We start from the raw sequence: 20,388 nt of genomic DNA on the forward strand, positions 1-20,388 counted from the left end.
TTAAGAATGAAGTTTTTTCTTGATCGGGTGGATACATTGGGATTTGATTGTATCCCAAATATGCGTCCATAAACGAGAGGTATTTATATCCGGAGGAGGCATCTACCAGGGTGTCGATACTTGGGAGTGGATAAGGATCTTTTGGGCAGGCTTTGTTGAGATCAGTGTAGTCGGTGCACATTCACCACTTCCCATTTGATTTTTTCACCAAGACGACGTTAGCTAGCCATAGTGGGTACTTGACTTCTCTTATGAATCCTGCCTCCAATAGAGCTTGTACCTGCTCTTCCACAGCTTGGGATCGTTCTGGTTCGAGCTTTCTTCGTCTCTGTTGTACTGGCCGAGATCCTGGGTAAACTGCCAACTTGTGGCACATTAATTTGGGGTCTATGCCTAGCATGTCTGCAGCCTTCCATGCGAAGAGGTCGACGTTATCTCGTAAGAACCGTACGAGTGATTCTTTTATGTCTCCTTTTAGGATTGTACCAATATTGGTTGTTTTGTCCGGGATGTCTCCGATCTAGACTTTCTCTACTTCACCTTCGGGTTGTGGGCGGAGTTCCTCCCGCCTCTGAATTCCACCGAGTTCGATTGTGTGGAATTCTTCTCCTCTGCCTCTGAGGTTCAGACTTTCGTTGTAACAGTGGCGTGCCATCTTTTGGTCTGCTTTTGTTGTAGCTATCCCTTCTACAATTGGGAATTTCATGCACAGATGTGGAGTCGAGACTATTGCGCCGAGCTGATTCAATGTTGTCCGACTATTAGGGCGTTGTAAGCTGAGCTCACGTCGACCACGATGTAGTCTATCTTGAGTGTTTTTGATTGGTTCCCTTTCCCGAAGGTTGTGTGTAGTGAAATGTATCCAAGTGGTTAAACTGGGGTATCTCCCAGTCCGAACAGACTGTTCGGATATGCTCTAAGTTCTTTTTCTTCCAGGCTGAGCTTGTCGAAGGCAGTTTTGAACAAGATGTCGGCGGAGCTCCCTTGGTCTATTAGTGTGCGGTGGAGATTTGTGTTCGCTAGTATAATAGTGATGACCATGGGATCGTTGTGTCCTAAGATGATACCGGATACGTCTTCTTTGGTGAAAATAATTGCAGGGATGTCGGGTGTTTCCTCTTTCCCCTCAACATGATACACTTCTTTAAGGTATCTTTTGCGAGATGATTTGGAGATTCATCCTCCCGAAAATCTACCATGTATCATATGGAGGTGTCTTTCTGGTGTACGAGGTGATCGCTCTGTTTGTCCGACATCTTCGTCCCTTCTTCTTTTTCTTTGCTCATCGTCCCGGGTGGCCAGATACCGATCTAGTTTTCCTTCTCTTACTAGTTTTTCTATGACATTCTTTAAGTCAAAATATTCGTTGGTGGAATGCCAGCGGATTCGATGGTATTCACAATATTCGGTCCGATTTCCTCCCCCTTTCTTTCCTTTGAGTGGTTGAGCTGGGGGTATTTTTTCAGTGTGGCAAACTCCTCTGTAGACGTCCACAAGGGACACCCGAAGAGGGGGCGTAATTGTGGTATTTTTTGATTTTTTTCCCATGTCGATCTTCCTTTTTTTGGACTCTTTATCCTTATCCCGGGAGGGATAGGTGAATCCAGATTCTGAGGTCTCTCCTAGTCGAGAGTTTTCCTCCATGTTGATGTACTTCTCTACTCGTTCTTGCACTTCGTTCAGAGATGTGAGGTGTTTTTCGATATAGATTGACTAAAAGGTCCCTCTCGCAAGCCATTGATGAGGACCATAATGGCAGCCTCTGTTGGTAGGCTTTGTATGTCCAGGCATGTATTGTTGAATCTTTCCATATAGTTGCGAAGACTTTCCCAATCTCTTTGCTTGATCCCCAATAGGCTCGGGGCGTGTTTAGCCTTATCTTTCTGGATGGAGAATCTGGCTAGAAACTTCTTGGCTAAGTGATGAGCGGATATTTTATACGCTTTTTGGGGATAATTTCATATAGTTTTGAGTATGTTTTAGTTAGTTTTTAGTCTATTTTTATTAGTTTTTAGGAAAAATTCATATTTCTGGACTTTACTATGAGTTGTGTGTTTTTCTGTAATTTCAGGTATTTTTCTGGCTGAAATTGAAGGAGCTGAGCAAAAATCTGATTCAGGCTGAAAAAGGACTGCTGATGCTGTTGGATTCTGACCTCCCTGCACTCAAAGTGGATTTTCTGGAGCTACAGAACTCGAAATGGCATGCTTCCAATTGCGTTCGAAAGTAGACATCCAGGGCTTTCCAGAAATATATAATAGTCCATACTTTGCACAAGGATAGACGACGTAAACTGGCGTTCAACGCCAGTTCTCTGCCCAATTCTGGCGTCCAGCGCCAGAAAAGGATAAAAAACTGGAGTTGAACGCCCAAACTGGCATAAAAACTGGCGTTCAACTCCACAAATGGCCTCCGCACGTGAATTGCTTAAAGTCTCAGCCCCAGCACACACCAAGTGGGCCCCAGCACACCAAGTGGGCTCCAGAAGTGGATCTCTGCATCATCCATCATAGTCCACTCATATTTTGTAACCCTAGGCTACTAGTTTAGTATTTAAACAACTTTTAGAGACTTATTCTGTATCTCATGACATTTCAGATCTAAACTTTGTATTCTCTGACGGCATGAGTCTCTAAACCCCATTGTTGGGGGTGAGGAGCTCTGCTGTGTCTCGATGAATTAATGCAAGTATTTCTGTTTTCCATTCAAACACGCTTGTTCCTATCTAAGATGTTCATTCGCGCTTAACTGTGATGAAGGTGATGATCTGTGACATTCATCACCTTCCTCAAACCATGAACGTGTGCCTGACAACCACCTCCGTTCTATATCCGATTGAATGAGTATCTCTGAGATCTCTTAATCAGAATCTCAGTGGTATAAGCTAGAACTGATGGCGGCATTCATGAGAATCCGGAAAGTCTAAACCTTGTCTGTGGTATTCCGAGTAGGATTCAAGGATTGAATGACTGTGACGAGCTTCAAACTCCTGAAGGCTGGGCGTTAGTGACAAACGCAAAAGGATAGTAAATCCTATTCCAACCGGATCGAGAACCAACCGGTGATTAGCCGTGCTGTGACAGAGTGCGTGAGCGTAGTTTTCACTGGAAGGATGGAAGGTAGCCATTGACAACGGTGATCCACCAACACACAGCTTGCCATAGGAGGACGTGTGTGCGTGAATCAGAAGACAGAGGAAAGCAGAGATTCAGAAGACAAAGCATCTCCAAAACTCCAACATATTCTCCATTACTGCACATCAAGTAACCTTTAATTTATGCTCTCTTGGTTATTCACAATTCAGCTGATAAACATAATTGACTTCCTGACTAAGATTTACAAGATAACCATAGATTGCTTCAAACCAACAATCTCCGTGGGATTCGACCCTTACTCACGTAAGGTATTACTTGGACGACCCAGTGCACTTGCTGGTTAGTGGTACGCGTTGTGAAAAGTGTGATTCACAATTCGTGCACCAAGTTTTTGGCGCCGTTGCCGGGGATTGTTCGTGTTTGAACAACTGACGGATTATTTTGTTGCTTAGATTAGGAAAAAAATCTTTCTTTTTTGGTTTAGAGTCTTTTATTATTTATCCCTTGTTAAAATACTTTAAACTTATAGCTCAGTTAATTAGAACGTGGTGTTCATGTTCATGGTAATTGGCTATCATATTTTTAAAAAAAAAAAAAAAACTTTTTCAAAAATAATTTTTCTGTTAAATCCTGGGCCAAACTTTAAGTTTGGTGTTTTCAAAAATAATCTTTCTTAAAATTTTCGAAAGTTCCATAACTCATTTGGCTAGAGCGTTAATCTGTGTTCTTGGTAATTGGGTTAGAATCTTTTATACTCTTTTCAAAACCTTCTTTTTCATAAATAATATTTTCTCTATTAAATTTTGTGCCAAACTTTAAGTTTGGTGTTTTCTTGTTGATTTCCCTTTGGTTTTCGAAAATTTTGGTTTGGTTTTCTAAAAATTTTAAGTTTGGTGTTCTTTCTTCATGTTCTTGTGTTCTTGTGAGTCTTCAAAGTGTTCTTGAGTTTTCCTTGTGTCTTGATCTTAAAATTTTTAAGTTTGGTGTTCCTTGGTGTTTTCCCTCCAAAATTCTCAAAAACAAGGAGCATTAGATCTAAAAATTTTAAATCTTGTACTATCTTATTATTTTTCTCTCTCCTCACTAAATTCAAAAATATCTTTTCAAAATATCTCTTCTAACTTCCTAACTTCTTATCTTTTCAAAATTTGTTTTAACTAACCAACTAACTTTTTGTTTGTTTCTTAACTTTCTCAAAACTACCTAACTAACTCTCTCTCTCTCTCTAATTTTCGAAAATATCTTCCCTCTTTTTCAAAAATTTCTTTTTTATTAACTAATTAATTTTTATTTTTTATTTTATTTTTTTTTTATACGAAAAAAAAAATTTAACTTCAAAATTCAAATCCTTTTTAGTTATTTTATTTTATTTAAGTATTCACTTCTTATAAAATAAAATAAATAAAAAGGTAAATTAGTCCAAGTTATATCCATATATCCATCATGGACATAAGTGGAGATGGACAGTTCAGGAGGACTTTGGGGTCATATTCTAACCCCTCTACTGCTTCATATGGGAGTAGCATCTGCATACCCTCCATTGGAGTTAGTAGCTTTGAGTTGAATCCTCAGCTCATTATCATGGTGCAGCAAAGTTGTCAGTATTTCGGTCTTCCACAGGAAGAACCTACAGAGTTTCTGGCACAATTTTTACAAATTGCTGACACAGTACATGATAAGGAAATAGATCAGGATGTCTACAGACTATTACTGTTTCCATTTGCTGTAAAAGATCAAGCTAAGAGGTGGTTGAATAACCAGCCTAAGGCCAGCATAAGGACATGGAAACAGCTGACAGAAAAATTCCTGAATCAATACTTCCCTCCAAAAAGGATGACACAGCTAAGGCTGGACATCCAAGGCTTTAAACAGGGAGATAATGAATCCCTTTATGATGCCTGGGAGAGATACAGAGAGATGCTACGAAAATGCCCCTCTGAAATGTTTTCAGAGTGGGTCCAGTTAGACATCTTCTACTATGGGCTTGCAGAAGGAGCTCAGATGTCTCTAGATTACTCAGCTGGTGGATCTATCCACATGAGAAAGACAATTGAAGAGGCTCAAGAGCTCATTGATACAGTTGCCAGGAATCAGCATCTGTACCTAAGCAGCAACCCTTCCATGAATGAAGAGGTTAAAACAGTAACTGCTGAATTCAGTACTGTAAAACAAGCTGCTGAATTCAATCAGCAATTGGATTTTCTAACAAAGCAGCTAGCTGAATTCAAAGATAGGCTACAGGAGACAAGGATAGCTAACATACATATGGACGAACAGTTTAAGCAGACAAAGCAGCAGCTATCAAGGCAAATAGCAGAAGAATGCCAAGCAGTTCAATTAAGAAGTGGGAAAACATTAAATACCCCACCTCAAGGCATCAAAAATTCAAGAAATGAGCGACCCACCAAAGATTCACCTGAGGACAGTAAGAGCCCAGGGAAAAATAATTCTGGCACTAAAACGCCAGAAAATGGGTGGAAGGCTGGCGCTGAACGCCCAGACCATGCCCAAAACTGGCGTTCAGCGCCAGAAACAAGGCAGGATTGGTGTTCAACGCCAGAAATGGGCAAGAATCTGGCGCAGAATCCAGCGTTGAACGCCCAAAATGGGCACATTTCTGGCGTTCAGGCGCCAGGAACAGACAGTGAGTTGGCGTCTAACGTCACTCCAGCTTCTGACTCTGGTACTCAATTGCCAGTAAGGGATCAGACACACACAAGTGCTGATAACAACCCCTCTAAAAAGGCTTCTTTAACCACTAAGGTTGAGGAATATAAAGCCAAGATACCTTATCCTCAAAAACTCCGGAAAGAGGAGCAGGATAAGCAATTTGCTCGCTTTGCAGATTATCTGAGGACTCTTGAAATAAAGATTCCATTTGCAGAGGCACTTGAGCAAATACCTTCTTATGCCAAGTTCATGAAAGAGATCTTGAGTCATAAAAAGGAGTGGAGAGAAACAGAAAGAGTTCTCCTCACTGAAGAATGCAGTGCAGTCATTCTGAAAAGCTTTCCTGAAAAGCTTAAAGACCCTGGGAGTTTTCTGATACCATGCATATTAGAAGGTGATTGCACCAAGACAGCTTTATGCGATCTTGGGGCAAGCATCAACCTAATACCTGCATCCACTATCAGGAAACTTGGCTTAACTGAAGAGGTTAAACCAACCCGGATATGTCTCCAACTTGCTGATGGTTCCACTAAATACCCATCAGGCGTGATTGAAGACATGATTGTCAGAGTTGGGCCATTCGCCTTTCCCACTGACTTTGTTGTGCTGGAAATGGAGGAGCACAAGAGTGCTACTCTCATTCTAGGAAGACCCTTCCTAGCAACTGGACGATCCCTCATTGATGTCCAACAGGGGGAAATAACCCTGAGAGTCAATGATGATGAGTTTAAGTTGAACGCTGTCAAAGCCATGCAGCATCCAGACACATCAACAGACTGCATGAAAGTTGATCTCATTGACTCTTTGGTAGAAGAGATCAACATGGCTGAGAGTCTCGAATCATAGTTGGAAAACATCTTTAAAGATGTTCAGCCTGATTTGGAGGATTCAGAGGACATGAAAGAGCCTCTAAACTTTCTTCTGAAAGAGGAAAAACCTCCTAAACCAGAGCTCAAGCCACTACCACCATCCTTGAAATATGCATTTCTGGGAGAAGGTGACACTTTTCCAGTAATCATAAGCTCTGCTTTAAATTCACAGGAAGAGGAAGCACTTATTCAAGTGCTAAGGACACACAAGACAGCTCTTGGGTGGTCCATAGGTGACCTTAAGGGCATAAGCCCAGCTAGATGCATGCACAAAATCCTATTGGAGGATAACACCAAACCAGTTGTTCAACCACAGAGGCGGCTAAATCCAGCCATGAAGGAAGTGGTGCAGAAAGAAGTCACCAAATTACTAGAGGCTGAGATTATTTATCCCATTTCTGATAGCCCCTGGGTGAGCCCTGTTCAAGTCGTCCCAAAAAAAGGAGGCATGACAGTGATTCATAATGAAAAAAATGAACTGGTTCCTACAAGAACAGTTACAGGGTGGCGCATGTGTATTGACTACAGAAGGCTCAATACAGCCACCAGAAAGGATCATTTTCCTTTACCATTCATAGACCAGATGCTAGAGAGACTAGCAGGTCATGATTATTACTGCTTTTTGGATGGCTATTCAGGCTACAACCAAATTGCAGTGGATCCCCAGGATCAAGAGAAAACATCATTCACATGTCCATCTGGAGTGTTTGCTTATAGAAGGATGCCCTTTGGGCTATGTAATGCGCCCGCAACCTTCCAGAGATGCATGCTCTCTATTTTCTCTGATATGGTGGAAAAATTTCTGGAAGTCTTCATGGATGACTTCTCAGTATATGGAGACTCATTCAGCTCCTGTCTTGATCACCTGAAACTTGTTCTGAAAAGATGCCAAGAAACCAACCTAGTTTTAAACTGGGAAAAGTGTCACTTCATGGTGACTGAAGGAATTGTTCTTGGGCATAAAATCTCAAACAAGGGAATAGAGGTGGATTAAGCAAAAATAGAGGTAATTGAAAAATTACCACCACCTGCCAATGTTAAGGCAATCAGAAGCTTTCTGGGGCATGCAGGATTCTATAGGAGGTTTATAAAGGATTTTTCAAAAATCGCAAAACCTCTAAGCAATCTGCTAGCTGCTGACACGCCATTTGTGTTTGACACAGAGTGCCTACAGGCGTTTGAAACGCTGAAAGCTAAGCTGGTCACAGCACCAGTCATTTCTGCACCAGACTGGACATTGCCATTTGAGTTAATGTGTGATGCCAGTGATCATGCCATTGGTGCAGTATTGGGACAGAGGCATGACAAGCTTCTGCATGTCATTTATTATGCCAGTCGCGTTCTAAATGATGCCCAGAAAAATTACACAACCACAGAAAAGGAATTACTTGCAGTGGTTTACGCCATTGACAAGTTCAGATCCTACTTAGTAGGATCAAAGGTGATTGTGTACACTGACCATGCTGCTCTTAAGTATCTACTCACAAAGCAGGATTCAAAACCCAGGCTCATTAGATGGGTATTGCTTCTGCAAGAGTTTGATATAGAAATAAGAGACAGAAAAGGGACAGAGAACCAAGTAGCTGATCATCTGTCCCGGATAGAGCCAAGGGAAGGGACGTTCCCCCCCCCTTTCTTGAGATCTCTGAGACGTTCCCTGATGAGCATCTATTTGCCATTCAGGAAGCACCATGGTTTGCCGATATTGCAAACTATAAAGCTGCAAGGTTCATACCCAAGGAGTACAATCGAATACAAAAGAAAAAATTAGTTACTGATGCAAAGTACTACTTGTGGGATGAGCCCTATCTCTTTAAGAGATGTGCAGACGGAATCATCCGTAGGTGTGTCCCCAGAGAGGAAGCACAGAGAATCCTATGGCATTGCCATGGATCTCAGTATGGAGGCCATTTCGGAGGTGAGCGAACATCCACCAAGGTCCTCCAATGTGGCTTCTATTGGCCCACACTCTATAAAGATTCCCGAGAGTTTGTACGTAATTGTGACAGTTGCCAAAGAGCTGGTAATCTGCCTCATGGTTACGCCATGCCTCAACAAGGAATCTTGGAAATAGAGTCGTTTGATGTATGGGGAATTGACTTCATGGGACCTTTCCCACCATCCTACTCAAACACTTATATTCTGGTGGCAGTTGACTATGTATCAAAATGGGTTGAGGCTATTGCCACACCCACCAATGATACTAAAACAGTGCTGAAGTTCCTCCAGAAACATATCTTTAGCAGGTTTGGTGTCCCTAGAGTGTTAATCAGTGATGGGGGCACTCACTTCTGCAATAAACATCTTTACTCTGCCATGGTTCGGTATGGAATTCGCCACAAGGTGGCCACTCCATATCATCCACAAACCAATGGGCAAGCTGAAGTCTCTAATAGAGAATTAAAGAGAATCCTGGAACGGATAGTAAATACCCGTAGAAAGGATTGGGCACGGAGCTTGGATGATGCTCTGTGGGCTTACAGAACAGCATTCAAGACCCCTATAGGGACCTCTCCATACCAACTGGTGTATGGTAAGGCATGTCACCTGCCCGTGGAACTGGAACATAAGGCCTACTGGGCAACCAGATTCCTAAACTTTGATGCCAAATTAGCAGGAGAAAAAAGATTGCTCCAGCTAAATGAGCTAGAGGAGTTCAGATTCACAGCTTTCGAAAATGCCAAACTATATAAAGAAAAATAAAAAAAGTGGCATGACAGAAAGCTGTCATCTAGAATCTTTGAACCAGGACAGAAGGTTCTGTTGTTTAACTCTAGACTCAGGCTATTCCCCGGGAAACTGAAATCCCGGTGGAGGGGACTATACGTGATTACAAGTGTATCACCATATGGTTATGTGGAGCTTCAAGATATTGATTCTGATAAGAAGTTCATTGTCAATGGACAGAGAATCAAGCATTATCTTGAAGGCAACACTGAGCAAGAATGCTCAAGGCTGAAGCTAGATTAAAAGCTCAGCAAAGTCCAGCTAAAGACATTAAAGAAGCGCTTGTTGGGAGGCAACCCAATTTTTATTTATTCTCATGATTTTTCATGTTTTATTAGGTTCATGATCATGTGGAGTCACAAAATAAATATTAAAAATTGAAAACGGAATCAAAAACGGCAGAAGAAAAATCACACCCTGGAGGAAGCACCTGTCTGGCGTTCAACGCCAGAACAGAGCATGGTTCTGGCGCTGAACGCCCAAAATGGGCAACATCCTGGCACTGAACGCCCAGAACAAGCATGGTTCTGGCGTTCAACGCCAGAAATGGCTAGTAAATGGGCGTTGAACGCCCAAAGTTGTGTGCAAGGGCATTTTGCATGTCCACATTGGTGCAGGGATGTAAATGCCTTGACACCTCAAGATCTGTGGACCTCACAGGATCATTTCAAGATCTGTGGACCCCATAGGATCCCCACCTTCCCTCCTCATAATCCTAGTTTTTTTTCTTTCCACATCTTCTTCTTCTTCTTTTGCTCGAGGGCGAGCAACATTCTAAGTTTGGTGTGGTAAAACAATTATGTAAAGGATCTATAGCTCAGTGGTAGAACATGTGGCTGCAAATCAAGAGATACCTCAGGGGATGCACTTCCCTCCACATAATTATTGGAAGCAACTGAGGATAGAAATACCAAAAATCACTAGGAATCAAGCCACAAAGGCAAGGAAGAGACATAAAAGAGCTCAAGAACATCATTGGTGCCTCAAGAAGGAAATGCCATCATCACTAAGGTGGACTCATTCCTTGTTCTTACTTTCTCTGTTTTTCGTTTTCTCTATGATAAGTGCTTATCTATGTCTGTGTCTTCATTACATGATCATTAGTAGTAATTAGTGTCTAGTTTGATTTTATCCCCAATTAAGTTATAGTCTATTTTTCTCATCATCAGTAAACATGAATAAAATAGTAGATCTTTTGAATAAGAGGCAATAAAATTTCGAGTTTAATAAGAGAAATTCTAATTAGTTAAATGTGGTGGCAATGCTTTCTGTCTTCTGAATGAATGCTTGAACAGTGCATATGTCTTTTGAATTTGTTGTTTAAGACTGTTAAATATGTTGGCTCTTGAAATAATGATGAACATGAGACATGTTATTGATAATCTGAAAAATCAAAAAAATGATTCTTGAAGCAAGAAAAAGCAGCAAAGAACAAAGCTTGCAGAAAAAAAAAAAAAAGAAGCAAGCAGAAAAAGCCAGTAACCTTTAAAACCAAAAGGCAAGGGCAAATAAAAGGGATCCCAAGGCTTTGAGCATCAGTGGATAGGAGGGCCTAAAGGAATAAAATCCTGGTCTAAGCGGCTAAACCAAGCTGTCCCTAACCATGTGCTTGTGGCGTGAAGGTGTCAAGTGAAAACTTGAGACTGAGCGGTTAAAGTCAAGGTCCAAAGCAAAAAGAAGAGTGTGCTTAAGAACTCTGGACACCTCTAATTGGGGACTTTAGCAAAGCTGAGTCACAATCTGAAAAGGTTCACCCAATTATGTGTCTGTGGCATTTATGTATCCGGTGGTAATACTGGAAAACAAAGTGCTTAGGGCCACGGCCAAGACTCATAAAGAAGCTGTGTTCAAGAATCATCACACTGAACTAAGAGAATCAATAACACTATCTGAATTCTGAGTTCCTATAGATGCCAATCACTCTGAGCTTCAATGGATAAAGTGAGGTGCCAAAACTGTTCAGAAGCAAAAAGCTACTAGTCCCGCTCATCTAATTAGGATCTGAGCTTCAATCAAAAACTCTGAGATATTATTGCTTCTCAACCTATTAGTCTTCTATTTTATTTGTCTAGTTGCTTGAGGACAAGCAATAGTTTAAGTTTGGTGTTGTGATGAGCGGATATTTTATACGCTTTTTGGGGATAATTTCATATAGTTTTGAGTATGTTTTAGTTAGTTTTTAGTCTATTTTTATTAGTTTTTAGGAAAAATTCATATTTCTGGACTTTACTATGAGTTGTGTGTTTTTCTGTAATTTCAGGTATTTTTCTGGCTGAAATTGAAGGAGCTGAGCAAAAATCTGATTCAGGCTGAAAAAGGACTGCTGATGCTGTTGGATTCTGACCTCCCTGCACTCAAAGTGGATTTTCTGGAGCTACAGAACTTGAAATGGCATGCCTCCAATTGCGTTGGAAAGTAGACATCCAGGGCTTTCCAGCAATATATAATAGTCCATACTTTGCACAAGGATAGACGACGTAAACAGGCGTTCAACACCAGTTCTCTGCCCAATTCTGGCGTCCAGCGCCAGAAAAGGATAAAAAACTGGAGTTGAACGCCCAAACTGGCATAAAAACTGGCGTTCAACTCCACAAATGGCCTCCGCACGTGAATTGCTTAAAGTCTCAGCCCCAGCACACACCAAGTGGGCCCCAGCACACCAAGTGGGCCCCAGAAGTGGATCTCTGCATCATCCATCATAGTCCACTCATATTTTGTAACCCTAGGCTACTAGTTTAGTATTTAAACAACTTTTAGAGACTTATTCTGTATCTCATGACATTTTAGATCTAAACTTTGTATTCTCTGACGGCATGAGTCTCTAAACCCCATTGTTGGGGGTGAGGAGCTCTGCTGTGTCTCGATGAATTAATGCAAGTATTTCTGTTTTCCATTCAAACACGCTTGTTCCTATCTAAGATGTTCATTCGCGCTTAACTGTGATGAAGGTGATGATCTGTGACATTCATCACCTTCCTCAAACCATGAACGTGTGCCTGACAACCACCTCCGTTCTATATCCGATTGAATGAGTATCTCTGAGATCTCTTAATCAGAATCTCAGTGGTATAAGCTAGAACTGATGGCGGCATTCATGAGAATCCGGAAAGTCTAAACCTTGTCTGTGGTATTCCGAGTAGGATTCAAGGATTGAATGACTGTGACGAGCTTCAAACTCCTGAAGGCTGGGCGTTAGTGACAAACGCAAAAGGATAGTAAATCCTATTCCAACCGGATCGAGAACCAACCGGTGATTAGCCGTGCTGTGACAGAGCGCGTGAGCGTAGTTTTCACTGGAAGGATGGAAGGTAGCCATTGACAACGGTGATCCACCAACACACAGCTTGCCATAGGAGGACGTGCGTGCGTGAATCAGAAGACAGAGGAAAGCAGAGATTCAGAAGACAAAGCATCTCCAAAACTCCAACATATTCTCCATTACTGCACATCAAGTAACCTTTAATTTATGCTCTCTTGGTTATTCACAATTCAGCTGATAAACATAATTGACTTCCTGACTAAGATTTACAAGATAACCATAGATTGCTTCAAACCAACAATCTCCGTGGGATTCGACCCTTACTCACGTAAGGTATTACTTGGACGACCCAGTGCACTTGCTGGTTAGTGGTACGCGTTGTGAAAAGTGTGATTCACAATTCGTGCACCACTAAGTCATCGAAGCTTGTGATGGACCGAGGAGGTAGATTGTCGAACCATCTAATTGCTGTTTTTGTTAAAGTGGTTGGGAAAGCTTTACAGCGAACAACGTCTGAGGCGTCGGTGAGGTACATTCTACTTCTGAAATTGCTGAGATGATGGCCGGGATCTATAGTGCCATCGTACAAAGTCATATCCGGGAGTTTAAAGTCCTTTGGGATTTTAGTCTTCATGATCTCCTTGATAAATGGATCTTGGTCCTTACGAGAGCTATCCTCATGAGAGGGTTGATTAGCTTTGGCCTTGAGATCGGCTTCGAGTTTTAGGAGTTTGTCCTCTAATTCACGGCGTCGCATTATTTTCCTTTGTAGGTTTTTCTCGGCCTCTCGCTGATGTAGGGCTTCTTTTTCAAGTTTTTTTAATCGATCTTGAAGTGCCTCCATGGCTCCCGTGCTTGGAGAATTCTTTTCGTTGTTAAGTTGAGGAGTATCCTTTGGTGTGGTGTCCGCATTTTTGTGCGGCATTCTATCCTCTAGATCTGAATCGTGGTCGTTGTCATGGTCATCCGCCATGGTGATGGGATGACTTCCAGGTCCCCGGTAACGGCGCCAATGTTCCGAAGGTTACCTGAAACTGTAGGTTAATCTCGGACAAGATCTTCTGTACTGGTCAGAGATGACATGTCCGGTTGGTGTGTGACGGCCAGAGTTGTCGCGTCCGACTTGTTGGACTGGCTATGCTGCTAATCCTTTGTCACCGGAGGGTGGTGGTACCTGCAAGGGACTCCGATGCCTAAGTTAGCAAGGGTATTAAGTAGGATTTTTAGTAGAATCAGAGTATGAGTTATACCTAGGTGCTCCAGTGTATTTATAATGGTGAGAAGTGACCTTTTTAGATAAGATAAGTTAGTTATCTTATCTTATCTTATCTTATCTTATCTTTGAGTGAGGTCATCTTATCTTCAAGGGAACTGCCCTTATTCCTGTAGGCTTGGGCTGCCTTAGGATTTGGGTCGTGTTCCTTGATTTTGGGCCCTTCTTTGGGCTTTCCTATCGGTTTGGCCGAGCTCTTTGAGAAGAGGTCGGATAATCTGACCTGAAGAGGTCGGTCGCCTTGTTGCTAAACATCCCGGGTCAGATAGCTCGACCCAGGGTATGAACAGGACCTGTGACGGGTGGCAAACTCCAATTTTTAGGGGAGGTGCTGTCGAAATTTTTCCAAGAATTTGAAAGAGTGTTGTTGGTTATGGTTTTGAAAATGAATTTTTATTTGAGTAACTTTAAGAAAAGAGATGTGTTTCAAATGCTTTTATAGATTATTAAAGAAAATCGGATTCTTATGATTTTGTTAACTTGTTATTTCAAACTCATTTGATTTCTAAAAACTGAAGAGAGTTTTGATTAATTAGTCAAAGACTTTAAAACAACAATTTATATATAAATTCGAGGGTTTGGGAATAAGAAAGTAAGTCTGGAGGTTATGCTTGGAGTTGAGCTGTGATTAGTGGTAATTGGCTTGACAGAGAGAGAGGATAGTGATGGAATATGATTAAGGTATGGTGATGATTTTTGATTGATTATAATGATGTGGGATGATGACTATGATTAATGATGATGGTGATATCATTGATGACATGATTTGAGATTTAATAAGATGTGAGTTGATGAGATGATGAAAGTAATGAACGAGGCTGTTGTTCGGCGTTGGACGAATGATCGAGATCCTCGGAGATAAAGGAATCAGAGTGCGACAATGGAAGCGCGCTGAGTAAAAAGACCTTGGGACTACTATGCGTTGGATATAAAGGCAGACTACGCTCACGTACTCGTGGTGGCGGATGGAATTTTCGAGGGCGAAAATTTTTGTCAGAGGGGTAGAATGTAAGATCTGGTTAAACCATAATTAATTAAATAATAAATTAAATAGGAGCGAATATAGTTAGAAAATTTAGCAATCGGAATTTAATAATTTAAATATGATATTTGGATTCAGTGAATTTTTTTGAGTCAGAAAACATAATTTTCTGAATAAAAATGCGCACTAAAAATTTGACCGACAGTACTGGCTGCGATCTGTCTGATACTGTGGCTGAGAAAATTAATTAGAAGTGAATAATTTTAAGAAATAAGAATTTATAATTTGGGAAGATAGAAATATTTAAAATACGATTTAAAACTCTAATCTTAATGGTTTTGGCCCAAAATTGGACTAACGAACTAAACCAAGTGAACCGGGCCTAAGTGGGCCCAAGACCCAACATATATAAACACTAGCTATGAGCATTTCAGCTCATTTACCCTAGAGAATGAGAGAGGAGGCGGATAGAGAGAAGAGAGAAAGAAAACCTAACTTCCCAAACTTTAAATCACCATAACTTTCTCTCCGGAACTCCGATTGACGAGCTGTTTGCGATCACGCATCACTCTTCTCATCCTCTACAATTTTATCTAAGTTTTGTGGTGAGTATTTTATTGTCTTCTGCCCAGTTTTCATTTTTCTCTTTAAATTCAAATTTGATTTGGGTTTTGAGGAAATCTTGTGATTTTGGTTATTTAGGGGTGCTCTAATATGAGTCATTGGTGATGTTCATCATAAAATACAGTGGGTTAAGGTAAGAAACCCTCTAACCCTTGTGATTTATCAATTTCATGAACCCTAGATTGATTATAAGTGCGAAAATTGATATGTTAGAGTATTGGGTGATTTTGGTGCACAATTGGAAGATTGATATTACTTGTGGGGCTTTGGTAAGGCTTGGAGCTAAGGTTGGTGGAGACTTTCAAAGAAGAGGATCAATTGGTTTGGCTCTAAGAGGTACGGTTTAAGTTTTATTTAAGTACCGTGTGGTGTGATGAGAATTCCTAGGCTAGATGCCCCTAGGATTAAGTTTTGATTATGTAAATGGTTGGTACTAATATGTATAGTTGATATATAATGTAAATTAATGATTGGATTGGGAATTTGATAAATTGGGTAATGAATATTAGTTTGTGGAATATGCATTTAAATTGTGAATTTGGGCCGGAGGCCGTGAATCTTGGGCCGGAGACCAGAAAGAGATAAGAAAGGTAAGTGATGTGTGTATTGTGTGATGTCATATGAGATTGAATGGAATTGTGATTGTTGTTGTTTGGTTACAATAGATTGTATGGATTATGTGGTTATTAGTTTTGAGGGAGGAATTGATGTCTTTATTGGTAATGCATGTGGGTTGTGTATGATGATATGGATTTATATGTATTGGGGGTTGATGGAATTGGTATTGTTGGAACTTGAGATGTGGAATAAAATATATGATATGGTATTTTGTTTGAAATTGAGTTATTTGATTGAGATTGGTTAAAATGGTGGAGTGGTGGATTGTGAATTTAATGAGGATGTTGAAAATATGAGTTGAGGAGGGTTGAGGTTGATTTTGGTAAGTTTTGGTTGGTTTTGAAAAGGTTTGAAATTGGTTTGTGTTGAAAATTTAGTTTTTGTTGGTTTTTACGAAAGTTGTGATTTTGGTCTATTTTAACGGAGCATAACTTGGACTCCGGATCCCTGTTTTGTAACAAATCTATTTAGAAATAAAATTGGATCCGAGATGTTTATGCCGTTCGAAGAACGGGTGGAAAATGATTTGAAACGAAAAAGTTATGCCCGTCAGAAGGTTCGAGTTTGAAAATGTAATCCTGCAGCTTTTTAAACTTAGTAAAATTTTTTATAAAATGTACTCCGACACGCACGAATGGCCGACACGCACGTGTCACTCACGATTTTTACTCTCTCAAGCATGCGCCTGGTCGACGCATACGCATCGTTGTATTGATGCAGTGCGTGGTATAAATTCCAAAGAGTTGTGATGGTAGCGTGCCGGTTTTGTGCGAGGGGCATAAAACGTATCTACGCGGACGCGTGGCTGACGCGCACGCATCACCCTCCCTCTACTTTCCACATGTGCGCATGGGCGACGCTTACGCGTCACCCGCTTTTCTCCGTTTCCCACGTGTGCGTGTGGGCGACGCGCACGCTTGACTCCGTTTTCAGCAAAATTTGATTTTTGAGTTTTTAAAGCCGAATTTCAGACTTCTAAACCTCCATTTTCATCCTTTAAGTCCTAAATTTATATAGTATGCCTAGTAATGAGAAGAGGCTAGGAAATGTGATAACTTGTTGATGAAGAAAGACTTGGAGTAATGAATTGTGATTGATGAAGTGTAGAAATGTTGATTTGAAAATGAATGTGACGTGTGACCTCGGGTAGTAGGAAGTGGCGTTGTCCACTTGCTCCGGGTATGAGATAGGAAAGGAGAATTATGATAAATGAGTTTAATTATGGAGTTTTGAATGGATATGTATTTGTGATACCAGGGTAGTAGCAAGGGTCGTGGTTCGTCCCGCTTGCTCCGGGTCATTGTTTGAGAATTGGTAATAATGAAGAGTGATTATGAATGAATATGTATTTGTGATACCTGGGTAGTAGCAAGGGTCGTGGTTCGTCCCGCTTGCTCCGGATCATTGTTTGAGAATTGGTAATAATGAAGAGTGATTATGAATGAATGTGGTAAATGAATAATGATGGAAAATGTTTGAATGTGAGTATGCTTGTGTTTTCTCTCTGGTTGTAAGGGTGACAGGGCACCAATACCCTCTAATGGTGACAGGGAACATATACCCTCTAATGGTGACAGGGCTCATATACTTTCTAATGGTGACAGGGCACGTATTCCCTATAATGGTAATAAGGCGCAACAGAGAGACTGTGCCTGGGTTAGCTACCGGACACGTCAGGTTGGCTTGATAACCGACAGATGATATCATCAGCCATAGGGTAGACATACATCATTTGCATATGTTTGGATTGTTTGGGTTTGCCTATTTACTTTGGATTGCTATATCATATATGTTATGTTACCTAATTATGTGTTACTTGTTCTACTTGTACCTTATTTTATATTACTTGCCTGTATTATTTGTGTTTGTACAACTGAGAGGTCCCTCATACTGGTGTCGGTTGATGCTGAGGGCTGTTCTTGATGAGATGAGTTGATGATGTAATTGAATAATGATGATGGTTATTAAATGAGGTAATTGAGCTCCCTGGGCAGATGCAGTGAAGTGATTTCACTTGCTCTAGGTAAGGATATGAGGTAATGATATAGAATTGCTGAGACAGATGGTTTCGTTTATAATTCTGATTGTGAATTGTTGGAGGGTTAGAAAGTTGGGAAGCATAAGGAACATGAATCAGATTTAGCATTCCCTTATGACAGTTGCCTATTCATGGATTAGCGAGAAGATAGGATGAATATTTGGTGAAAGGAAGTTTAGGATGCTTAGTGAGTTTTTATTACAATACATTGTATTTATTTGGCACCTTTACCGTATTGGGAACCCATGGGTCGGGGGTTCTCATTCCGTATATATCTCTTGTTTTTCAGATGCAGGTCCAGGTGCTCAATGGTGAGCTGTGGTTTGTCTGAAAGACGGCGAGGACCTCTAAGATTTCTTATTTACTTTTGCTTAGATTCTCTTTGCTTTTGTTTTTAAAGAACTCATGCTATGTATTTAATCCTTTTGAAAACTTGCTTATAGAGGCTCTTATGTTTCTTTTGGGAGAGATTAGGAGATATTGTTGTCAACTAATTTTATATTATACCCTAGCCGGCCTAAACTTCGCGAGTTGCGACTAGTGGCTATTTACTTATGTTATATATCTATATACTGTCCTTCTCTTACTCTCCTTTATGCCTTTATCTGTATATCGCTTTCGACTTCACGCTTTATCTTTTAGTTGTCAATACGTGAGTGCTACGAATTCACGATTTTATTTTTATTCCTTTTCAGGCTTCTTGATTAATACTCCTTTCAATTATACTTATAAACTATGTATTAAAAATTCACCTTTAGAGTCGTACCACCTTATTATCATTGACTTATGACTCGAGTATAAGGATTTGAATATTAGGGTGTTACAAAGCTAAAAATAAATATCTTAAAAATTAATAAGATATTGTCTAAATTATAAAATAATTTCTCAGAAAATAAATTCAAATATTTTGAGAAATTTCATATTTACTTTTTTTTGGAATAGAATACATACAACAATCCAATAAATACAAGGTGATTGCTATGGTGCCTAAAAGGTGGTGCCTATTTACTAAAAAAGGTTAAAAAATAATATTTAATTTAAAAGATATAACAATAAATAATTTTTAAAAAAATTAAAACTTACTACAAAAAGTAAGTTAGACAAAATTTAGACACTAACTCATAGACAACATAGAATTGGCCTAAATACAAACCCCACGGCTCCTGCCTGTAGCTGCATTTATAAGTGGAAACAAGTCTTATTTTTATAGAGTTGAATTCTTTGGATTGCAAGACACTTTATGGGACAATCAAAGAAGACATTACTACAAACTTTATACCATTTAAAGTGCTGTTGATTTTATTTTTGGTGCTGGCTAGTCATTATTTGAGGTAATTGAATTTTATTGAAATATAAAAGGTGCATACTATTGTGTCTATGATTTCAGTTAAAATAACATTTTTTTAGTCGCAAGAACATCTTTAATACTTAGTTTTAGTTTAATTTTATTTTAAATCTTATAAAATGTCACATAAATATTTATAGAATTATATATCATAAAAATTAATTTAAAATTTAATGTAAAATTCATATAAAAAATATATGAATTTAATCTTAATAATATTTTTTAAATAATGTTAAGATTGTTTAGTCATAGTAACTATTATAACTACAATTATCATAAACTCCACCAAAATAAAAATGGATTGAATGAGAATTGTTGATTATTTAAATGTATTATGGTTGTATTGGCAATGACAGAGGTGTAGTATAAATGTGATTGGAGAGGCGTTAGAAAAAGGGTTTTGTAGGATATATAACCGTACAAGGGAGAACAAATTCATAGAATTTAAATAAGTTTGTGTTCAAGAATTGCAATGTCTTTGAAATGATTCTACTTTCTTGGAAAGGCCTTGGAGACCTTATGCTAGAGTTCTTTTCTACAACACAAACATAGCCAACATTATTCAACCCTAGTTGGGAATAATGGGATTACTCTCAACATGAATAAAACTCTATTACTATACTAATCATCTTATTAACAACATTATTAACTCATGTTAAATTCAAAGCAACAATGTCAATGTGACTTAGTTCATAATATTTTAAAAATTATAGTTATGTATTAAATTGTTATGTAAATACATGATTCTGATTAGACAATCGTATAAAATTATGAATAACATTATGTTTGTAAAGTATGGCAATTTTGGACCAAATTCTGATACCTAAGTAAATTGGATAACAAAATTGGATTTAGAGATGGTTAACATGATGACAAGTATGAATTTCA

General features: G+C 39.6%; 1 pseudogene; it reads left to right on the forward strand.

The window, feature by feature from the left end:
* The window catches only part of LOC110268700 (putative pectinesterase 55), a 35,626-nt pseudogene extending 15,554 nt beyond the window's left edge, over nucleotides 1–20,072 (forward strand).
* The last annotated feature ends 316 nt before the right edge of the window (nucleotides 20,073–20,388 follow it).

Source organism: Arachis ipaensis, chromosome B2 (genome assembly GCF_059453495.1).
Source record: "Arachis ipaensis isolate K30076 ecotype BB chromosome B2, ASM5945349v1, whole genome shotgun sequence".
In the NCBI taxonomy this organism is placed as follows: Eukaryota; Viridiplantae; Streptophyta; class Magnoliopsida; order Fabales; family Fabaceae; genus Arachis; species Arachis ipaensis.